The 20,647-nt window shown below is 35.1% G+C and overlaps 1 protein-coding gene across 1 annotated transcript in view; it reads left to right on the top strand.

The window, feature by feature from the left end:
* NAALADL2 (N-acetylated alpha-linked acidic dipeptidase like 2) overlaps positions 1-20,647 on the top strand; it is a 1,140,409-nt gene that overhangs the window by 61,869 nt on the left and 1,057,893 nt on the right. Inside the window, exon 2 of the mRNA XM_053657983.1 lies at positions 11,322-11,384. The gene's annotated coding sequence lies outside the window, so the exon portion shown is untranslated. The remainder of the gene's footprint in view (positions 1-11,321; positions 11,385-20,647) is intronic.

Below are 20,647 nucleotides of genomic sequence, written 5' to 3'. Positions count from 1 at the left end.
AGGGAAATGACGCCTCAGTCCCCTTCAAAGTAGGCACCTTAGAACTTTGTATAGTTCTCCCAGTGTCTCTTTCACTGTTGAAAACATGCAAAAATCCTTTTTTGGAATCACCATCAGATGTCTGGTCATAGTTTCCTGAATCTCATTGGTGGTCTGAAATCTTTCCTCTTTCAAGGGTGATTTTATTTTTGGGAAAATCCAGAAGTCATAGGGCACCAAAGTAGGGGGATGAGTCACCTGGGTAATTTGATATTTTGCCCAAAATCTGTGCAGGAGAGGTGATGCATGAGCGGACACAGTGTCATGCAGCTGCCAATACCAATTGCCCATAGCTGCAGCTATCAAAATCTCAGACACCGTAATTTTTGAAATCCTAGATCAGTTTCTCGTTCTCCCAGTCAGTTGCCAACTTTGTTGACTGCAGCCTGAACACAGTCAACATTCTAAGGTGTTCTGCTTGTTGTAGGCCTTCCACAATGTGGATAACTTAAGAGATTCTTGACCATTTTTGAAGCATTTGTGCCATACTTTTATTTGTGTGGCACTCATTACATGATCCCCAAAAACCTTCTGAATCATCTGAATAGTTTCTGCACAAGAATGCTCAAGCTTCATGCAAAATTTTAGGCAGGTTTTTTTGCTCTACTCGCTCAGTCATTTTGAATGAAACGGCCATCCAGTACACATGCTCACTCAATGGCAGCTACTACCCCTACTGACTAGTACAGTGAAGTTGTCATTGTTCATGCATGCACATTCTAATCCACTCTCCTTGACTGTCAGGTTACATTGATGTCACAAACTGTTCTCTTATATTAACAATGGCTGGACTTTTTCCAGACAGACCTGAATACACACACACACACACACACACACACACACACACACACACACAAATACAGTGGGGAAATCTGTTGATTAATATTTCAACATAAAAATTTAGGAATTCCTGCTATTTTTAGCAATATGGATGGACTTTGAGGGTATTATACTAAGGGGAATATGTCATACAGAGAAAAGACAAATACTTTATGATCTCACTTATATCTTATATGTGGTATCTAAAAAAGAGAAAACCATAAGAAACTTTATTCATAGAAAAAGATGAGATTTGTGTTTACCGGAGGCAATGCTGGGAGATCTGGAGTACAAACTTCTAGTTATATAGTAAATAGGTACCAGGATATAATGTACAACATGATAATTATAGTTAATACCATTATATGATATTTATTAAAGTTGATAAGAGTAAATTGTAGGAGTTTTCATCAGTAAAAAATAAATATTTTTTGTTTTGTCTTTTAGTGTGCTTATAATGAGATGCTAGCCAAAGTTACTTCAATAATCATTTCACAATACAGGGCAGGACAAAAGTTGGTTTACAATTTTGAGTATATTAATTAGTTTATTCTTGTATTATTATTTATTAATTATTGCATTATTTTTCACATGAGCAACTGTAAATCTAGTTTTGCCCTACATTTTATACCAGTATGTGAGTAAAACCTTTATGCTGTATACCTTAAATTTATTCCGCAGTGTATGTCAATTATGTCTCAATACAATTGGAAGCCGAGGACAAAGGAATAGAGTTTAGATTGAATAGAATTTTGTTTATTGATAGGATTATGCTTAGAGAACATCACTGGCAACAGTGGGTTAAGCTTGTCTGATACAACTTTATAAACTACCTAAAATGTTGCCTTAGAAAGAGTAAAAAACTCTCTTTTGCTAAGTTCTGATATTATTCTTAGATAACAATAGACATTTGGTGTGGGCAAAAGAGATTAGAAGAAAGATGTGGAGTAGGAGAAGAAAGTAACAGAAATAGCTTAAAATGTGGATAGAGAGAAAAATGGCAGGTTGACCCAAATACCATTTTTGATACCAGGATGCCTACAATATCAGCAAACAAAAATTCATCTTAGTGATTCATGTGTTCTGTAACTGAATCCCTTTGTTTTCTCTGAGCTGAGCTGCAAATGCCTCATTCCAGGAGCAAGTACCTCAAACATGTTGACATGTTTTCTTTCCTACTTTGTTTCTTGTGTTTTCCCCCAATGTGTTATACTTTCCTTATTCTTCAAAACCAGTTGTTCAACAAGTCCAGTTAATTATGCCTCCTTGATAGCAGTCATATCTGTTCACTTTGACATCCATCTCTACTAGTTAATATCCATCTCTGTATCTATTCCAACTTCTTTAGTTGAGTCCACTGTCATCTTCTGCTGGACTAATTACTGTAGCTTTGTAAGTGGTCTCTGCTTTTAATCTTTCCAAATTCATTCTTTATACTTGAGACAGAAGAATAATAGAATGCCCCAACTATGAGTAAATCACAGGCTTGCTTCATTCAAATCTTTCAAGGAATCTCCATTAACCTCAGAATAAAATGTAATTACCTTAACGTGATCTGGAAGGCTCTTTATTAACAGGCCTTTGATTACATGTTTAATATCATCTCTTGCTATTTTTCTCCAGATTCCATACTACAGCCAGACTAAATTTCTTCCTTATTTGTGTTTTCTCTTGTTTATGAGCCTTTATAAATGTCATCCTCCAGTCCACACCTCTTCCCTTTACCCATTCTGCAGCAAGATAGTATCTGAAGGAAAGGATAGATAAATCATTTATTTTTTAAAAGTTCAGATCTAATTGCATTAAGCACATCATTGTCCCAGTTGCCCTTTCCAAGACCAGAGCCTGGCAAACATTTTAAGGAAGCAGAGGTAGCAGCCCTCACCTTACAAGTCTGTATTCTGGACATTTTCTTAAAAGGCAAAGGCTCGCCCTGGCTGATGTAGCTCAGTGGATTGAGTGCAAGCCTGCGAACCAAAGCATCGCTGGTTTGATTCCTACTCAGGGCACGTGCCTGGGCTGCAGACCATATCCCCAGTATGGGGTGTACTAGAGGCAACCATACATTGATGTTTCACTCCCTCTCTTTCTCCCTCCCTTTCCCATCTCTCTAAAATAAACAAAATCTTTAAATAAATAAGTAAATAAATAAATAAAATAAAAATAAAAGGCAAAGGCTCAGTTTTTTAAATTTTCCAGAGTAGGAAAAGCTCTGACATTATGAAGACATATTTTAATTTCTGTGAGTCAGCAAGGTATCTCTCCCCCCTTTCTTTGTGCATCTCTCTCTGTTCCCGTCTTTGTTTCTTTTACACACACACACACATCCCATGTACAAGACATCACATCAGACAAAAACAGTAATGAGAGCTTTACTAGAGATAATAATTATGGCTCACAGTAACATTTGGAGAGAATTCTTAATATACAGATTTTATACAAAACATGGGTAAAACTTTTTCAAGGAAACGATTTTCTCTAGGTATTTTGAAACACAAATTATTCAAAACTTCAACAGTAAGATCAAGGTTAGCCCTCAGTAAAGTTGCTGAAAGGAGTGAATGTATGAGAGACTTTTTTGCGGGGAATCTATGCATTTCCTGACTTTCTTTTTTTTTTAAATATTAAATTTTATTTAGTTACTTTTCAAGTACATTTTTTTTTCTCTTCCCCCCCCCCCGCCCGGTCTCCCCCCTCCCTCCCAATCCCCCCCCCCCCGTCCTCATCTCTGTGTCTTTCATACTTGTTCCTCAAAATCCCTCCCCCTTTTTCCCCTTAAGTTCCCTTCCCTCTCCCCTCTGGTCGCTGCCCACTTGTTCTCTATTTCAGCGTCTCTGTTTTTATTCTGTTTGCTTGTTTGTTTTATTCTTTAGCTTCCTGTCAAAGGTGAGATCATATGGTATTTGTCCTTCAATGCCTGGCCTATTTCACTCAGCATAATGCTTTCCAGTTCCATCCATGTTGTTGCAAAAGGTAGTAGCTCCTTCTTTCTCTCTGCTGCATAAAATTCCATGGTGTATATGTACCACAATTTTTGGATCCATTCATTTACTGATGGGCACCTAGGTTGCTTCCAACTCTTGGCTATTGTAAATTGTGCTGCTATGAACATTGCGGTGCATAGGTTCTTTGAAATTGATGTTTTAGGATTCTTGGGGTATAATCCTAGCAGTGGAATTGCTGGGTCAAAAGGCAGGTCAATTTTTATTTTTCTGAGAAAATTCCATACTGTTTTCCATAATGGTTGTACCAGTCTACAATCCCACCAACAGTGAACTAAGGTCCCCTTTTCCCCACACCCTCTCCAACATTTGTTGTTTGTTGCTTTGTCTATTATAGCCATCCTGACTGGTGTAAAGTGGTATCTCATTGTGGTTTTAATTTGCATCTCTCTGATAGCTAACGATATTGAGCATCTCTTCATGTGTCTCTGGATATTCTCTATGTCCTCTTTAGAGAAGTGTCTGTTCAAGTCCTTTTCCCATTTTTTAATTGGGTTCGATGTCTTCCTAGAGTGGAGTCGTGTAAGTTCTTTGTATATTTTGGAGATTAAACCTTTGTCTGAGGTATCATTGGCAAATATGTTTTCCCATACAGTTGGTTGTCTTTTTAATTTAATACTGTTTTCCTGACTTTCTTTCATTGCCCTTTTCTTCCTCTTTGTTTTTAACATCCCTTTAAAAATGCCACGTACAATGGCATTCTGTATATCCTTCCCAGTACAGTGGGATCATTATGTCTGCTACTTTGTTTTGGGATTAATACAGTTGAGTGGAGTATTTTGGCAGTCAGATCACATTACCCTGAACTTTGAGACAACTACACTTGTTAGGTGATAAGAACAATGTTTGACAAACTCTCATTCGGTTTATTAAAATGCTTAAACAATGGCAGTACCATTGATGTCCATAGAGTACCCCATAAAGAAAACACGTCATTAGTATGCATACATTTTTGTTATGCTTGATAAATTTAAAATTTTGTAGTCATAACTCACATTCTGTCATTTCAGGGTGATTTTGGCTTAATTCACACCAAAAAGAATCTCTGGGAAATTTGATCAGTTATGGTGACCTAATGAAGCACTCTGAAATCTCCCATACAAATGTGTTTTCTTTAAGCTTTCCTATAGAAATATATGTGATAGGTTGGCTTAAGTTTTAATACCGACTTACAACAGGATGGCAACAATGGGGAGATCCAAGAATAACTGCTTATTACTTACAAGCTGGATGAATTGAAAACAGATGAAAGAGAAGTTGTTTCTCATAGGATTTTGCTACCTGCTGGAACTAACCCACCTGAGGCTTTATACTGCATTTATACTGAGGCTATTTATGTCTTTTCCTTATTTATGTCTTTGTTCCTATTATATTGCTAGATCATTGTCAAATTTTGCTTAAATATACCAAAATAATTATGACTTATTTTAGTAATCACAATTATATGATTTTTAACATTTCTTTTTTTCTTTTAAAGTTAAGTTTGGGAACAGAATAAGTATAATGTTTATCTCTTTTTAAAAAATATATTTTATTGATTATGCCATTACAGTTGTTCTATTCCCCCCTTTCATTCCTCTCCACCCTGCACACCCCCTCCCCCACCATCCCCCCTTTAGTTTATGACCACGTGTCTCAAGTTCTTCAGATTCTATATTTCTCATACTATTCTTGCCCTCCCCCCTATTTATTTTCTACCTACCGTGTATGCTACTTATCCTCTGCACCTTCTCCCCCCTTCTCCTCCTCCAACTCCCCTGTTGCTAACCCTCCATGTGATCTTCATTTCTATGGTTCACTCCTGATCTAGCTGTCCTCTTAGTTTGCTTTTGTTTTAGGTGTGGTTCTTAATAACTGAGTTTGCTGTCCTTTCACTGTTCATCTTTTTTTATTGAATAATAATTGACATAACATTATAGTAGTTTCATGCATACAATGTAATGATTCATTTTGTGTCTGTGTTGCAAAATGATGATCATAATACATCCCGTTAACATCCATCATCACATAGTCACAAAATTATTTTTTTGTGATGAGAACTTTTAAGATCCACTTTCCTAGCTACTTTCAAATATGCAATACAGTGTTAGTTATGAGAGTCATTATGCAGTCCATTATATCCCTGTGACTTAATTACTAACAAATGGAAATTTGACCTCTTTCGCCCACTTAATGACCCCCTATTTTGGCAACCACTGATTTTCCCCATATTTATGAGCTCGGTTTTCTTTTGCTTTTACATTCCACATATAGCTGAGATTATATGGCGTGTACCTTTTTCCGTCTCACTTGTCTCATTCAGCTTAATTCCCTTAGGTTTATCTGTGTTGTTGCAAATGGCAAGCTCTCCTTCTTTATGGCTTATTAATATTCCATTGTATATATGTGTGTATATATATTGTGTGTATATTCCATGTGTATATATGTGTGAATATATATATATTCAGGTTTTATACATGACTTAATAGTTGTATACAAATAATATCTTCAGATGAAAGTGGGAGTTTGTCTTTGTGACTGAACATAACTGTCTATTTTAAATGTAGTTTCCAACATGGATAGATAATCAGTGGATTTTGAGAAGCTCAAAGTTGTATGGATAAGGCATTTGAATGACTGGACACACTTTTAAGTTTCCAGAAATCTGGCATCTTTTAACTTGTTAACATAACCACTCTTTGTCACTTGTATAATTAAAGATAAATATATAAAACTCTGAATAATAATAGCAGCTACCTTATGATGGTGCCCAGTATTTATCAGCCCCACATGAGGCCATTTAATCCTCATAATGTTTCTGAAAAACATTCCTGAATGTTTTTCTTATTTCATATAACAGGAGTCTGAGCTTCAAAAGTAAGTAAAAAAAAAACGACCACTTATAAATAGTGGATCTAGGATTTAAAAAGGCTGATCTGATTCCATAGACTGAAATGAAAGTGCTTGACATGTCTATAAGAGGATACTGATCTGTAGCATGTGTTGACTAAATGACTTTTGGTTTCCCAGTTATGAGCTTTCAGGAGTTTTCTTCTTCCTTTTTTCTACCACTTTTGGCTTATACTTCTCCACCTTTAGCTCCAGCTCTTGTTTCACGATTTTCTTCATTAGTGGTGTCTTTTTCCAGAGTGTAGGACACACTAGCTGTGCTAGCAGGCTAACATTCCTCTGCAAACACTGAATCGCCGTCTTGGCCTCATTCGTATTTAGAGCCTAAAACACCTGCTGTTACACGCTAACATTGTTGCTTACCAACCCTTAACTCGGGTTAGCAAGCAGCTTTTACAAGCGCCCCTCTGTGGCACAGTCTTCATCATTATGTAATGAAAGTAATAGTAGTACCTGCATTATATAAAACTGCTTTGAATATTAAATAATTTAATAAATGTATGACACTGGACATATTGCCTGGCATATAAAAATTAATTAATATTCATTAGCTATTATTATTTGTGATAACATCATCAGTTTTATAACTTCTATAGGAAACTATGAAAGAAGAAGTCTTAGTAAGTTGAATTTTAAATAGCACTGGCATTGTGTAACAGTGGAATTTTCATTAGTGCTTTATCACTGAAGTAATTGAGATCCATATTACAGCCACTAGCAACATCTTCAGAATTTTCAATGTGTTGTGTTACATTATGTGATGGAGGGTGGAGTAAAAGGGGAACAATTTTATGATGCTTAAGGTGACTGTGGTAATTTTGTTCTGTTCTACTTTCTGATGTAGGGAAATATTTGGATTTCTAGGAAAGACATATAAAACTGAGGTACATCTGAGTGACAGAAAAAGGTCTTTTATTTTTATTTTTAAATTGTAGTTAATCTTTTAATTGTCAAAATTTGATATAGAGAGTATTTTTCTCAACACTATTTCGATTGCCAAGGAAATTCAATGACAACAAACTAAGAAAGAGCTTTGTCTAATTGGCAGCTTTTAAAGACTCATTGTTAATGGAGAGAAGAATTTGCATGGATAATATAAAACAATAACCTGTAAAAACATCTATCACATTTTCTTGAATTATATTCAAATATAAATGCCTCTAATGTCCTGGGGTTTCAGGTTGTATCTATAAACATTCCACTTGGCCTCAGTCTATTTCTTGCTTTCTATTTCATGTGGAAAACGAGATATGTTACTTCTCAAAATGATAAACTAGACTGGGGATTGTCAAGTTATGTTTCCCAAAGCCACATCGGGCCCTCAATCTATTTTCATAAACAAAGTTTTATTGGAACACAAAGCCATGCTCATTTGTTTACATACTGTCTATGGCTGCTTCACATTGTAACAGCAAAGCTGCATAGTTGCAACAGAGACCATATGGACAGCAAAGCCACAAACATTTACTATCTGGACCTTTACAGAAAGAAGTTTGCCAGTCCTTAAGTAAACAGATCTAAATATACACAAGAGAGCTTATCTCATGTGTATAATATGAGATAAGCTCATATTATCTCATATTATCTTTTTCTTTTCTTTTAGACTGTAAACTCCTATAGTATGGATTGCATCATAGGAATATCCCTATAGAAAATATAAAATATTCCTGGCTGGAGTGCCAGCCTGTGAACCAAATGGTTGCCGGTTGGATTCCCAGTCAGGGCACATGCCTGGGTTGTGAGCCAGGTCCCCAGTAGGGGGCGTGTGAGAGACAACCACTCATTGATGTTTCTCTTTCTTTCTCCCATATCCTCTCTGTAAAAAAAAATAAATAAAAGCTTTTTTAAAAAATAGACAAGAAAGAAAATATAAAATATTGCAAAAAGAAAATAGGAACTGTGACTATTAAAATACAGTGGGGCACGTGGTTCATCTTTTATCTGATCACTTAACTTTGTGAACATATTAATTACTTTGTCAAAGCGCTTATTGAGGTAACAAAAAGTACATTGACTTAAAGTTTGTAAGACTTGAATCTAGATAAGGAATTACTGGTATTAAAAGCATTGAAACAAGATGTTCTGCACACCATCTAGTTAATTCCCATAGGCATCACTAAAAACGACCCTATTTTTTGATGCTTGAGTTTATTTCGACCTGTATTTGTATACATGGTGTGTTTCTCCTCAGAAAAAATTCCACCAATTTTACCAGTTTTTTCCCGCCCTTGCTCCTTTACTTCTGTCCTTGTTAGTTATTTCCACAACTCTTTGCTTTTTCTTGGCTTCTCAAAGTCCTCTCTCAGTTGGGTCCAGAACCGAGAGCCCTCCAATAGATCATGCACAGTGCAAGAGCAATAGTGGGGTCGCCCTCTCACCCACGCAATCTGGGCGCGGCACTGTGCGTTGTAATTACCACCAGCGGATACCATCCACGTACAGGCCACCTCCCGAAAGTCTCCTCTGTCTTTTTAACAATAAGTTTGGATGGACACTGGGAGTAGCCTTTACTAGGCGCAGAACCCAGGGAGAGTTAGTCCTCTGTCAGGACTGCAGGGCTCCCTGCAGTTCGTCTGCACATGGTATATAGTTGACCTGCCCCGGGGAGATGCTGCTGCTTCTGTAAAAAATCAGAGGTAAAAGAAGAAACCCCAAAGCAAGGTGATTTATTTGCTTTCTGGTAAACTTGATTTTGTTTTGTAACCTTTGAAATGGATTTTATGAGTGATACTATTAAAATGTATACTCTAGAGTGAATTGTTCATCATTGTTGCTCTGCCAGGCCTCCGGATTACCTGTCTGCATTGTAATGCAACTTTTCTTAATATTTACATTTGAAATACCAATGGATCTTAAGATATCTCATATATTTCCATGTATCAAATAGGGTTCACAAGAAGTAAGGGCTTCCATCCAAAATAAAAATATTAAATTTCTCTTAAAAATTCACAGAGCTTTTTAAACCAGTGTTTTTATACTTCTGAAATAAAATATGTGACCCTTATGGCTATGTTTTAATATTCTAAAAGGTAGATGAAATCATTATTCGAGGATAGTTGTAGTATAAATAGAAACAGAATAAACAGTTGGCACCTCATTTATAATATAGTTCAATGCACCAGCCATTTATTAAGCCATTACTTGCTTAAATCCTAATTCAGATTGTAGGGAGTGCTAAGATGATGTCAGATGTCTGTGTTTGAATGAAGAGGATTCAAGAAAGACAGGAGCACATTTCACTTTAGAGTATGTAGGTCCATTAGCATGACTTAAGTTTCTATCTTTCCAAGAATGAAAACGATACCAAAATTGGAACTTGGAGTTCCAGATAAATGCCCGAGCATTTATTTCATTGTTACAACAAATACATGTGATAAATATCACTAACTCTGTAGGTCAGGGGTCCTCAACCCTGGGGTCACGGACCGGTACCAGTCCCTGGCCTGTTAAGAACCTGGCCCTGAGGGAAGCTCACCTGAGCTCTGCCTCTTGTGCACCCCCTACTCCCCTGGTGGAAAAACCAGTCCCTGGTGCCAAAAAGGTTGGGGATTGCTGCTGTAGATAAAGAAAGAAATGGGGACTTGGGCAATGTGTTGTTACTTTATTGAGATCTGTAATCAGTTCATTTCTCTGTCATGTAGACTTTGAGTCCATAATACTACAGTTGCACTGGCGTCTAAAATGCCAAAATGCATGTTCTTTTTATTTCCCTTGCACAGATTTTTATTTGGTTACCAGTTCTGCACAATACCTAAGACTACTAGGTGATAGGGATGGGCTAGGCCCTGCATTGAATTGCATTTTCCCTGAACATTACATTTGTATGTTCTTTTTTTCAGAAGTGGATTTATGTTGCTTTTCAAGTGCACCAAGTACTTAGCATATGGTCAAACAACAACTGAATGAATAAAATAAAGGAATATTTAGATTGCTTCATTTGGAATTGCTCAAATCACAAAAACTAGTGAAACTTTACCTTGCTGATAATTTTCTTTTCCTTGGTAACTTACAATGTAAAAATTAAAGCCTTTTAAGATTATCTTACATTTTTCTTGGTATTTTTATACAAATATCGAATTACTGGAGAGTGTTTCTTGAGTTGGACGTTCACACTTTACTGTTTTTAATAAACACAGTACTCTTAATGAAAAGAGGTAATTGGTCTATATGGCTGCCATTTATTTAGACGCCTACTTTAGAGTGTTTTCTTCTAATTGAAAGATAAGAGGAAAATAAACTGGGCAATGGCTGTTATGGACTGGCATGTTTCGTTTTTCATAGAGATAACATATTTCAAGTTCCTGAGTTATGGTATTGAAAATGACATGCCAGGTCCTTGGTGGGGGAAGTGTGAGGGTAGCCCTAATGCAAAATCTCATTAATGCAACTGTCAGGGTTCCTCTATTTTGCCATCACCTCCCCTTTACTGTAAGAAGCAACTGCCATTTTGAGTGAGTGGGCTGCCAAAGAGGCATTTACAAATAAATGAAAAATGTCACAATTGATTTCACTCTTTCCAGAATACAGTGTGTCAGCTTTGTCACAAAGTATCTTTTTTACTCTCTGTTTTAGATCTCCCAGCTGGACATTGGAAACAGCTTTTGATGGTTTAGGGACTCTTTCATTTGACCCCAGGTAAGCCGTCTATTGGCAACCTTTAATAAATATTTGAAAAACCACCCAGCTGTTTGAGAATATAAAAACCCTTCTCAGGGTGGAGGGGAATGAAGGGGGGGAATAGAACAACTGTAATGGCATAATCAATAAAATATATTAAAAAAAACCCTTTTCACACTTCTTTCTGTAACTGATGTTTTTGCCGTAAAGCAATCAGGTGGTGGTATCACCACTTACATTTGTAAGTGCTGGTATCATTCACTTACATTTTTGGACATTGGGGAAAATTATTTCATGCATTATAAAACATTGTAAAATTTTACAAGTTTATTTCACATTATTTTCCCCAGTATGATGGTTTGTTATTATCATGCTTAATCTACTAATAAAACTAACAATAGTGTTACTTGTAAAGAAGATATGTGGGTTTGCTTTTTCTCTATTTTGAAAACTCAATAAATGTCTAAATTTTTATAACTTTTAAACATTAATTTTATCTTGAATGCATAAGTCTGTCATATAATTTGTATAAAAGATCATTGATACACATTCTTTATTGACATAACCTTAAATCAGTCCACCAGCAGTACTGCTATTATTCTTATATTATGACTGAGGTCTTACTCTGAGCCATTTACCATACTAAGCAATTATATGAATTAGCTTATATAAATGTATTATAGTAATATTTGAAACCTAAGTAAACATAGATTTGAAGAAAAGAAACTAATTAGAAATTGCTAGCACTATTTTATTATGTACATTAAATTAAAGGAAAGTAAATCTTCATATAATTATATTTTAAGAGATTTTAATCAATATAATTAGTTATAGATCATGCCATCATTTGAGATTATTTAGGTCTCTACTTGAAAGATTGTGAAATGGACTAATTAGCAATATTCTGTTGCTCCTGGAAAATAGAAGTTAAAGTAATTCACTTATTTATTCAACCAATATTTATTGAGCATCCATTAACTGCCAGCTGTTTTACTTTGATGACATGATTGTGAAGAATATGTATCTGTTTCTCTTACCATATCACTTGTCTTTAACTCCAAACTATCACTAGACATTTATTCCTAAATTATTAAAATGTAAGTAACAGGAATTTCCAAGAAAACTTTTCAGAAAATTTTTTCACTCAATACTTATTATGTCACATCCCACATTTCCTTTAGTTCTTTCCATTTAATTTTAATTTGGAATAAAGTAAATAAAAATTATGAAGAGAATTTCCTGAAAAATCCTGGTAGAAATTATTTTTGATGACCATATAGCTGAATGATGTTTGGTAAAAATTTCACATACTGATTTATTTTCCTCTAAATTACAACACTGGAATGTATGGCAACACAGTGTGATATGTGCTGAAGCAGAGATTCATGTCAGAAAGATGAAAAACAGTTAAATAAAATACAAGTTAATTGCCAAGGGATTTGATGTATGTAAAAGTAGAATTTTTAATTAGTAAATTTAAAGTGGGTTAAACAATCAACCATTCATCGTATCTTGAGTATGTGGCACATGAATGACAATGAAATGGATGATATGAAATGTTTTTTAAACATTCAAGAAGCATTAGTGGGCTGCATTTATGATTTTCACTGTTATGGAAGGTAGAGGAGTTCAGCATGTTTTCTGTTACAGAACTACTTACAATTATAGGAAAACAGAATAGGCAGTAAAGAAATAATGCAGAATTAGGGAATAGGAGCATGTGGAATTGACGCTGTGTAAGAGGTGAAGACAGCATTAGGGAGAGTTATTAGAAAGTGGTTCAATCTGTGTGCCGTGGAATTTTCGGAGCAGGCATTTTAGACATTGGCTTGAGCTGTTCTATGATACATGGAGAGAATTGGGAAGGTGCAAGAGATAAATAGACAACTTTCTATTTTTTTCCCCTTGGTTGACCAAACAGCATGAACCTTCCAGGGAGACTGGCAGTGTAAGAAGGAGAGGCTAGTGACTATAATAGGAGATTTGTCCAGAGAAGTTGCTGAATGTGAGGAGTGGTAAGTAGAGTTGGGGTCCTCAGAGCCAGGCAGAGTAGTTCAGACCTAGGCAATGGGCTGTTGTAAGTTCTTGAGCTGAGAGTGCCATTCTGAAGGCAGGGCCCTCTGCGAAATGACCTGGTGCTGGAACGGAGGCAGCAGGGCTGGCTGGGGGAGAGCTGTGGACACCCATCTATGCACAAGAGGAGTATGGGCTGAATTCCGGTAGTGTGACGCGGGGAGTGAATGAAGAAATACAGTGCGAGCAGTTAAGCTATATTTTACTGACACTTATTTCTTATTTATGAATTTGACACATTCTAGATACTGTAAATAACAGTCAGGTTACATTATTTTGATTACCTCTTTTATATTTAATGAAAAACATCTGTCTAAGATGTTTTATAGTCTACTCTTTCCATAGTTTCTCTCTTGCCTTTCCTTCATTCTTTCCTTCTCCCTCTTCCTCCTTCATCCACTTTTCTCTGTCCTTTCTTTTCCACTTTGCCATTTAAAAGAGCAAAATTTTAGGGCAGTTTTTATTAAATTAATTTTTAAAATCATCATTTAAAATATGATCTGAACATATTTTAAGATCACAGAGGCTTAAAATGAAAACACAGCAACCTCTTCTGTGTCTCCCCAGTTCTGCGCCTGAGAGAAGCATTTTCAACTGTTGTAATTTTTCTTCTCAAAGATTCATGCTTTTAGAGTTCTTTCTTAATTTATAAATTATTGATATTATCATTGAATTCTTATTTTTTGTTGAAAAATGTGTTTTTTTATGATCTTATACCCTGCCATCCAGTAATACCCTCCTTTCACTTTAATTACAAAGTTATATCACAGTTCATAAAATTAATGGTTTTTATATATATAATAAGCAAGTGAATAAATATCGTCTACTTCTAAGGTACATCATGTAGCATGACTGTTTCTTTCCCATGTAGTTTAACATTTTTCCTGAAATTTCCACTTTCCTTTTTGTTTGCTGAGTTTTCTTCATATCTGTTCCTATTTGTTTCCAAATATTCTAAAATCTATCTATTAAATGGCAATCAGTAATGTTTTAATGATATTTTGTTATTGCTGTTGTCAAAAGAGTGGCCTTTTATGCCTTTATTATTAAAGATAGAAGCCCAAGAAAAGATCTTACTTCTAACCTTAAGATATGACAAAAACAGAAGAATGCCAAAGAAACCAGTAAAATGTTATTCTGAAAACCAACACAATAAACTCCCCTTGAGCTTGATGGGGAGAGAGAGAAAGACTGGGAAGCAGGAGGGGAGTGGATTCAGATTAAAGTAGTCTATTAGCGATATTAAATATGTTTTTCTGTGTTTGTCCCGGAGATGCCCCTGTCGTCCCCCTTCCTCCTGCTGCACACGTTTGACCTGCTGTTTCCAGCTCCGGTACAGCTGTCCTCCCGGAACCTTTCTGCTGTTTGTATTCGGACCCATGTCACCTGCGTCTCATTGTTGTCTCTGATGGCTTTCTAATAAAGGGTTCCTGGAAAAGTTTTCTGACTGCTTAAAAGCCTGAAACATTTTTATTCTACTCGCGTGCTTGATTGATAGTTTGGGTGAGCGCGGGCTGCTTCCTCTTAGAATTTTGGGGCTTCTATTATCTCGTAGTATTTGTGCTGAGTAGTCTGAGGCCATTGTAATTTTGGCACTACTTTTCCCAGGAAAATTATGATCGCTTTGTTGAAAATGCATGTGGCTTTCAAACTGGTCTAACAGATTTGTAATGCTCCTGTTGTTATCATAACTGTCATTGTTATATTATTAGTGTGATTTCCTCCCGATTTTCTCTTTATTTCTGCAACTCCTATTAAAAATGCTGGCTATCCTGGATTAATTCTCTGATTTTTTTCACTTCTTTTGTCTCCCCTCTTACTTCTCATTTCTTTTGTTTCTGATGATTTCCTTGATTTTACCTTTTATTATCATTTCCTAATTTTTAGAAACTTTTAATTCTGTGATTGTTCTTGTTTTATAGTATCCTGTTCTTGATTTATGGTATACTGTATTAATTATATTTTGACATCTTTCTCACTTTACAGCCTTTTCCGTCTTGGGTCCCTTTTTCTGTTTGTTTTACGCTGTATGTGGGTGTGTGGGTTGGAGGCATTCCTCACACATATAGTAGTTCTTTTAAGAAAATAATTCTTAAATGCTCATTTTAACAGTGAAACACTAAAAGCTGATAATGATATACTTACGTGAGATTTGTTTTCTGGTAAACTACACTACAGAGTGGTAATGAGAAAGTCTTTGCATTTTCAGCACCTGATTATATACATATATATGTGTGTGTGTATATATATATATACATATATATGTATATGAAAATTTTATAAGAGCCCAGATATGTAGATATTTATCTCATTTTATTGCTGAAGAAATAGATTCAAATTGAGGTTAAATATTTTTCAAGGTTACACATCATATTAGGTACAATATTCTATTTTTCCTTAGCTCTATATTATTCAAAATCTTCCATTCTTTCGAAGATCTTATTCAGTTTATTTTTTCCCTTTTGGAGATACACTTCTGAGTCAAGTTGCATTATAGTAAAACCTGGTGGAAATAATCATAGCTCTTTAAACTGCAGAGTAAAGGTAACTTAATGTAATTGTAAATGCATTTGAAATGCTATCTTAAGACTCAGTTTATAGCATTTAAATTAAATGTTGGAAGAGTAAATTTTTTTAAATGAATTAAAAACACTTCACCAATTTTGACTTTGCTGAGTCACCACATTCTTGCATGAAAGTCTTAAGTGGAAAAGAAAGCACCTTCATAAAATCTGGAATCAAATATAAATGCGAATGCTGTCTTGCTAGAGGGCAATTTGGTAAATCTACATCAACAGCCTGTAGAAGTTGATACTTATGACCTAGACATTTACTTTTACAGATGACTTCAAAATTTTGATGATTTACTTGTAGTTTTATTTAGACCTATAGTTTTATTCACAGGTGTAAATAAAACTAGAAGTAAATCATCAAAATTATGATGTTCACTATTACATATGCAAATACAAAATTAAAAACAACCTAAATTCCTAAAATGGGAGAGCCTTTAAATAAGTTATGGTGAAGCTATATAATGAAGTATTATATAGTTCTTAAACATGATGTCTTTAAAGGATACTTAGAAATAAAATGTATTCCTTAAAATACCATAAGGAATGTCTGGTATGTAAAGTAAAATGGCAGAATGATAAATTGCACTCACACTACAGTGCAAAGAAGGCTAAAATTCATGTACATGTGCACAGAAATAAGACTCGAAGAAAACGTAGCAAATTGCAAATAGTATTTTGTTTCTAAATTTTTCAATTAGAGAAAATGTAGATATTCTCACTGATACAATTCTATAATTTCCAGATTTTCTAAAATAACTATATAGTACTTTAATAATGAGGAAATTCTTTAAAAGCACTTAAAAAGAAAATAAAGACTCTCCACTCTCTCTGTTGTTGAGGGTCAGTGAAGCTAAACATTCTTTGTTTTATTTATTTATTATTTTAATTGTTGTTCAAGTACAGTTTCCTGTCTTTTACTCTCATCCTAGCCCATTCCCCCCGCCCTCCCCATCTTCCTCCCATTTCCACGCCCTCCTTGTTTTTGTTCATGCGTCCTTTATACTGGTTCCTGCAAACCCTTCCCCTTTTCCCCTGAAATTCCTTCCCCTCTCCCCTCTTGTCAGTGTCAGCCTGTTCTCTATTTCAGTGTCTTTGGTTATATTTTGCTTGTCTGTTTTATTGACTAGGTTCATATTAAAGGTGAGATCATATGGTATTTGTCTTTCACCACCTGGCTTATTTCACTTAGCATAATGCTTTCCAGTTCCATCCATGCTGTTGCAAAGGGTAGGAGCTCCTTCTTTCTTTCTGCTGCATAGACTTCCATTGTGTAAATATACCATAATTTTTTGATTCATTCATTTACCTAGGTTGCTTCCAGCTCTTGGCTATTGTAAATTGTGCTGCTATGAACATCAGGGTGCATAGGTTGTTTTGGATTGGTGTTTCAGGGTTCTTATACTAGGTCAAAAGGCAGATCCATTTTTAGTTTTCTGAGAAAATTCCATACTGTTTTCCATAGTGGTTGTACCAGTCTGCAATCCCACCAACAGTGCACTAGGGTTCCCTTTTCTCCACAACCTCTCCAACACTTACTGTTTGTTGCTTTGTTTGTGATGGCCATTCTGACTGGTGTGAAGTGGTATCTCATTGTGGTTTTAATTTGTATCTGTCTGATAGCTAGCGACACTGAGCATCTTTTCATGTGTCTCTGGATCCTCTGTATGTCCTCCTTGGAGAAGTGATTGTTCAAATCCTTTACCCATTTTTTAATTGGGTTGCTTGTCTTCTTAGAGTGGAGTCCTGTGAGTTCTTTATATATTTTGAAGATTAAAGGGACAGCAACATAAAATGGAGTAAAAATAGCTTCTTCAACAAATGGTGTTCGGAGAACTGGACAGCTATGTGCAGAAAAATGAAACTTGAGCACCAACTTACACCATACACCAAAATAAATTCAAGGTGGATAAAAGATTTAAGTATAAGTGTGACATCATTAAAGTCCTAAAAAAGAACATAGGCAGGAAAATCTCTGGTATTTCATGCAGCAACATTTTCACTGATATGTCCCCTAGAGAAAGGGACATAAAGGAAAGAATAAACAAGTGGGATCTCATCAAAATAAAAAGCTTCTGCACAGCTAAAGAAAACAGTATTAAAATAAAAAGAGAACCAACCATATGGGAAACCATATTTCCCAATGATACCTTAGATGAGGGTTTAATCTCCAAAATATCCAAAGAACTCATATGACTCCACTCTAAGAAGACAAGCTAAAGGTTCTATGGTTTTTTTCTATGTCTCCATCTGGGGATAGTGTGAATGGGACAGACTTGGGCTCTTTAGTGCACTGGATTGCTATTAAGAACTTTCTAATTTAGGGAAAGGTCCTCACTCCTGTCATTTTACTGCCCATTTTCTCTTTTCCCTTACTCCATTGTCTTGTTTTCTCTACCTTAAATACCCATCATTTATTGGATTGCTATAAATATGTTTTATTTAAGTTGCTAATGTGCATTTTAAATTTATTGTACATTTTTACTTACATTGCAACTATAAATATGATTTACCAGTTGGAACTGGTTTCTAAAATATTTTGTGAACATCTAAGTTTTTATAGTGACAAATATTATATAAATGAGAGAAGTTAAAAGTAAACGACTGGATTTTATGACTAAAACCTAAAGGGAAAAGTCATCCTGGTTACCTATATTTAATACCAGTCTAGCTTTTACATATTTTTGCTATATAAACAGTCATTTTGTGTAACTTAATGACAAATTACAATGATTTTAAACACCTAGGTTTCCTTTGCACTATCTATAAAAATATTTTTTAAAGATTTCATTTACTTATTTTTAGAGAAGGGAGAGAAGGGAAGAATAAAGAGACGGAGAGAAACATTAGTGTGGTTGCTTCTTGCATGCCTGGGGACCTGGGGACCTGGCCAGAAACCCAGGCATTTGACCTGACTGGGAATTGAACTGCTGAATTTTTGGTTCATGGGCTAGCACTCAATCTACTCAGCTACACCAGCCAAGGCTAAAAATATTCAGGAAATAAGAATTAATGCATCCATGATATTGAAATAGAATGAAGGAGGAGGGAATAAGGTATTACTCTTTTGTGAATCTCAGGTATACTGAATTCTTCTAGAATAGAAATTATGTTAGCAGCAATGCTATAACTGGACACAATTTTAATGACAGAATTTTTTGAAAGTGTATTGTAAAGCACATGTATTGTAAAATTTAAAGCACAGAAAATTTGGTCATGTGATATAGTTAATTTGTGTAAGGCAGGGCAGTAGATACTGTGTTCTTGAATATTCAAGAGAGATTGAAATTTTTAAAATATAATCACTGTGCAAACATTTATTAAGCACCCAAGAGCTGAAGTCTTGCTCACTCTATTAAAAATGGAATTATAAAACATGTTGGTTGGTATTTTACATTAATATAATAAATTTTGGCAGATTGCTACTATTAAAGCAGCAATATAAAAATAGTGCTTAATGTCAGAGGCAAAGAACATCTTCAATATAACTTCACTGATGAAATATGATAAATTAAAGGACACAAATGTTTCTAATTTTGCCACTTCCCCCAGTAGGTTAAAGAATCTTATGTTTTGCCTAACTGAACACATAATTAACTGTCAAGTTTGTTAGTTTACAATTTTGGGAGGATGCTTTTAACTTAGAATTGTGGGTTTCATTTAGACAGTTTTGCATCTTGAAACAACAGAATGAGGTGGACGAAATAAGTGGCCTCACTGTGGTGGCCTGTGGTTTTTCTAACTGGAGCTCCTGATCTGCCTCAAAATTGTCACATACTTTGGGTCCTCCTGGACACAAATCCAGTATGTGACTCTATTTGCCACATGATGATCTTCTCAAAGTTCTGATCCTGCTGCCAGGTTCATTTTGTTTACATTGTAAAAATTTTTCTTCTATGACCTCATTCTGCAATGCAGATAAAAGTAAGAATTAAATTAAAGCCACTGACTTATTTTCTGTTGGCTTATACTAAATACTTTGTTAAGGAGGCAGTTTTTCCTTTTTTTTCAATACTGAAAGTCTTTGTCTTTTGACCATTGATATGTGTTATCTGTGATAAGGACAGACATTCAACTAAAGTATTCAAAATAGTGTTTAAAGTATGCTTAAGATATGTCCAATTAAGGATTTTATTTCCAAAAGAAGTTTTGCTGGGAAAATACTTTTTTAGTTTGATGTAGTTCCATTTGTTTATTTTTTTCTTTTGTTTCTTTTGTTGCCTGAGGGGATATATCAGAAAAAAATATTGCTATGAGCAATGTTCAAGATTTTACTGCCTATGTTTTCTTTTAGGATTTTTATTGTTTTAGGTCTAACACTTAAGTCTTTAATTTGGTTTGAATTTATTCTTGTGTGTGACATAAAAAGTTGGTCTACTTTCATTTTTCTGTATGTCTCTGTCCAATTTTCCCAACACTATTTATTGAATAAACTATCTTTAGCCCACTGTATGTTCTCACTTCCTCTGTCAAATATTAATGGACTATGAAGGTGTGGATTTATTTCTGGTCTCTCTATTCTGTTTCACTGATCTATGTGTCTGTTTTTTATGCCACTACCATGCTGTTTTGATGGCCTTATAAGTGTATATTAAGTAGTGTGACTCCTCCAACTTTGTTCTTTCTCAAGATTACTTT

The sequence above is a fragment of the Artibeus jamaicensis genome, unplaced genomic scaffold (assembly GCF_021234435.1).
Source record: "Artibeus jamaicensis isolate MK-2021 breed Jamaican fruit bat unplaced genomic scaffold, CSHL_Jam_final scaffold_474, whole genome shotgun sequence".
In the NCBI taxonomy this organism is placed as follows: Eukaryota; Metazoa; Chordata; class Mammalia; order Chiroptera; family Phyllostomidae; genus Artibeus; species Artibeus jamaicensis.
Note: the sequence above shows the minus strand (reverse complement) of the source record. Positions and strands in the feature narration are given on the sequence as shown.